Consider the following 4,321-nt stretch of genomic DNA (forward strand, 5'->3'; position numbering starts at 1 on the left):
TTAAAAATAGTAAAAAGGAATGATGATAAAAGAGTTTAAAAGCCCAAAATATCAATGAACACGTTTTCCATCAAACAATCAGTATGAATATTATGTATGCTCCATCATTTCTTACAACAATCTCATAAAGTCACTGCAGATATTGCATGATCGTCTACTTGCGAGGGCCGCCTGCAGCAGGTATTGCATGTAACTAAATCATGCTATAAAATTCATCCATTGGATAAAGAATATGAGGTAAGGTTGATTCAACTCCAAAATTCCTAAAATTTAGATTATTCAAATGATGAAGTCTATCAATAAAAAAAATCTTCAAAAAGCCAGTTTATAATATCCATACAAACAAACAGAAAAAAAAAACTATATATCTTCAATCTGGAAATACTAAGAGAGCATTTTCAAATTTTCTAATATTAACTTTTCTTCTGTTGTAACTCTTCTATAAGTTATGATCATAAATATTATAATCATTGGCCAAAGAAGAATTCTTATTTCACTTCATTCACTATCCAAGAAGAATCCCTGATTTAGCATAATTATTCTTTCACTAATTATTTCAGACTCCCTCTCTGATTTTTCTGCGCTTTCCCAAAGTACCATTCTTTTTCATCAATTGTCTTCCCATTAAGAGCCTCAACACCTCGAGCTGCATCATCAATATTTTCCTTCATAAAAGCAGAACATTTGAAGGACTCGTCAATATCTTAACTTAGAACTTGATTGGCAAAATTAACAAAGAAAAGCATAACTTATATCTTACCTTGCCTGGACGAAGACGTGAAAAGAGGGCTAAATCAGCAAGATGGAAAGCCTTAGCTATTAAAGAAGTTAAAATTGCTTTAGGAAAACTCAGCTCCTCTTCTCCACCTCTTCATGATCACCATCCATCTCTAAATCAATTGGAAGAGGGGCCACCAAAAGTTGTTTGATTGACCTCAAACCTATTAATCAGATTTACATACTTTATATATAAAAAATCAATTACTGTCGTGCAAGATTTGAAATACTATTTTGTGGGGTTTGGGTTAGAAATTAAGTTATTATCCTTGTCTTGGATCTAGAAGTAGCTCTTCGCAGCAAACCCAAATGATGAACAACATTTTGAGTTACTTGCATACCCTTACTGTAGTAAAGAAAATAATGAGAGACACAACATAGCTAATATAAATATTAAAATGGGAGCAAAGCAAAAAGAGCATGCAACCAAATGATACCTCACCTGATGAGGTATCTTCTCTGGCCCGTTGACCAGCACCTAATACAACTTCAATAGGAAGAGCAGCAAGGGATGAACAGTATTTGTGTTTCTCTCCAATAATATCTGCATCTATCCCCGTAAAAAGCATCGTAGCATGCTATAAAATGTTACATGAGTTTGTTGTTAGGGTCTGCATGCTCAAATCTACAGTTACTGGTATCATGAAAGCAAATTCATTGACTCCACTATAGTATGGATATGAAAATTTAATATGATAATTAAGAAGGGAAAAAACACTACTAAATCCCCTCCATTTATACACTATGGACAAACTGAATTGCCTACAATTATAAGATTCAAAATTGTTGAGTCCACTTTTTACCAAGCTAATTAACAAAATTTGTTAGATATGGAGGTTAAAAATATTCTTTTCCATATAAAAAGGAAACATGTAGCTTTATGAACAGTGAAAATTTCACTATGAATCCATAAGCATAGATTCACTATTTTTATTTAATAGCTAAGATATCCTTGCAATGTCATACATCCCTCTCTTGTAGTGAAATACATATCTAAATCACAGAGAGTTGATAGGAGTTCCAAGAAACGCAAACCAAAAGCACAAAGTTGAAAGCTAAATCACAGAGAGTTGATAGCAGTTCCAAGAAACGCAAACCAAAAGCACAAAGTTGAAAGCAGCTCTAAAAAGTTAGATAATTCCAATTCTTGGCTTAAACAGCCACCAAATCAAATCGTTTTAATTTGTTTTTAGAAAAACAAAAAACATCATCACTGGTAGAGATGCATATGAAAAAAGCAGAATGATATGAAACAAATAATAAGATCAAGTAACTTTAGCGATTCATATACACTTATTTGGTTGGTTTGATAAGTAGAAATAATTAGGCAAATCTATAAGAGAAGTAAACCAAAGAAAATGTGAGAATTGCTCAATTATGATATGCAAAATACAGGCTTAATTCCATCAATATGGTTCAATATACACAATAACTTATCAGTTAGATAAGTAAAAGAGTAGAGAAATGATAAATTTCTCGAGCAGTTATACGATCGGACTATTATGATGCAAAAGTGCAAATAAGATAATAGGCTATCAACGATACAATATGAAATTCGCATAAAACTTTTGTAAACTAAAGGGGATAGAAAGTTAATTCTTAAAACTTACATATCATTAACATAAACATAAATGTGGCCTAGAAGATGAATTGCCCTGAAACCGAACACCCTCTACAACAAACTGAGAGAAAATTATCACCACGTTAGAAATCGATTGAGGATGAGGGAAGAAAAGGATAAAACAGAAAATAGGTAAGTTTGAAGGAGTTTAGAAGTGACCTTTTTTTTCACCAACCAAGACAACCCCATCTTTTGACAATATTCCAATAGTTGTTCCTGTATTTACAATATTGAAATTTGGAAGAATTGAATCAATGAAAATGAACTGTAACATCAAGAATTGATGGCAAGTCACATTTAAAGAGTCTGAAGGTAAAGAAAGTAACTCATTTGAATCAATAATCACTAACCTGGTGCAAAAATAGAGAAAGAGTAAAGAAATTGAAAAAAGTAATAGAAATGCAGTTGTAACCCCACATTGAAGAAAGGGGATCTGTCGCTGTAGCAAAAGGGTATTGTGATTTCGCAAGCCAAGATAGAAGAAAAGATGGAGGGAGAACTGATGAAGGAGATCGATGAAACAGGGATAAAACAGGGAGTTATAGACAGGAATAATGAAACTCAACGTGCCCACTTGCAAAGAAGAAAGAAGGATTAGGGATAGTGGAAATAACTGTCAAAATGCAGTTTTAGGAAAGGAAACGGGTTAAGGGGATAGAGTAAAAGAAAATTAAATAAAAGAGAAATTAAATATTAAAATCTATGGAAGAGACACGTAAGAATAGAAACTCTAAATTACTGCCACATCAGCATTTAATCTACAGATTTAGTATATTTTATTATATTATTATTATAGATAGATAGATAGATTATAGATAGATGTCTATAATTTTATTTATATATAAAGAGCCTACATTTCATATCTCGTCAAGGGCCTCAAATAGTCCCGAGCCGGCCTTGTGTATATTTTATTTCAAAGCAAAATAAGTAGTCTCAACAATAGCTATATAATACACAAAAATCTGAACTTCCAATTAGATCTATAAAAGACAAACACATGTCAAAAGGGTGACATAATGATGAATTTTCTCACCTTTTATTTTCTATATCTATTCTTTGCTGCTTGTTTGTTTCTCATCACCAATTCCAAAATGAAGATCTTCTAAGCCACCAACTTCATATATTTGTCATCTTCAACCAAAATCATACCTATAAGTGATGGATCCTCAAACATCATCTTGGTCGTAAAGTATTAAGGTATTGATCACGTATGAAGGACCATGATGGATTTATTACTTGTTCTTAATCATGATAGACGAGAAATAAGTAGGTATGTGCATCAGTTCAAAACCGAATCAAAATGAAAACCCGAATACTGAAATTAGCAAAATAATTGACACCGACAACGAATCGAATAACATGCAAAACCGAAATAATACTGAACCAAATTATTCAGTTTGGTTCGATTTTAAACCAAACAAACTAAATTTAGTTAAAAATAAAAATAACAAATAAAAATCACTATATTTCTTAATTAAATTGGCTGGACTGGAAGGGCCAGCTGTGAATTTTGACGGACCAAAAACCTTCATTTACCATAAATAAAAGGTATTTTTAGGTTTGCCGCATGGGTAAAAATGTCATACCCGATGTTGTTTTGGGTCGGGTATGACATGTTTGGTATCAAAGCTCTAGGTTATTTTCTTCAGACCTAGTGTGGATCGTTATTTAGGAATGTGAATATTTTATGATGGAAATTCTGAGGGTTCAATAGTGCATTAAAAAAATATTCGTAATCCATAAATTGATTAATTGTACTAAATAAAAATCGATAGGAATTTCGAGGTGGGTAGAATTGTCACGACCGTGTCTAAAATTTTTCGATATAGATTTTAGAGTATTAATTAATTACGAATTTAAATATACTAGTAGGTTTAATTTAATGTTTTTAGGTATAAAGTAAAAGCTTTGAGTAAGTTTTAT

The 4,321-nt window shown here is 31.9% G+C and overlaps 1 long non-coding RNA gene across 2 annotated transcripts; it reads right to left on the reverse strand.

Moving 5' to 3' along the window:
- Positions 1-247: 247 nt before the first annotated feature.
- On the reverse strand, positions 248-3,035 carry LOC136233234 (uncharacterized). Of its 2 annotated transcripts, none has more exons than XR_010690736.1 (6): positions 2,749-3,035; positions 2,558-2,614; positions 2,388-2,459; positions 1,220-1,355; positions 761-941; positions 248-665 (listed from the first exon to the last, which is right to left on the reverse strand). It is a non-coding gene; the product is annotated as an uncharacterized lncRNA (long non-coding RNA). The 2 variants fall into 2 exon arrangements; XR_010690737.1 differs by having other exon boundaries at positions 761-1,123.
- Between the last annotated feature and the right edge of the window lie 1,286 nt (positions 3,036-4,321).

This window comes from Euphorbia lathyris, chromosome 6 (genome assembly GCF_963576675.1).
Source record: "Euphorbia lathyris chromosome 6, ddEupLath1.1, whole genome shotgun sequence".
NCBI classification, from domain to species: Eukaryota; Viridiplantae; Streptophyta; class Magnoliopsida; order Malpighiales; family Euphorbiaceae; genus Euphorbia; species Euphorbia lathyris.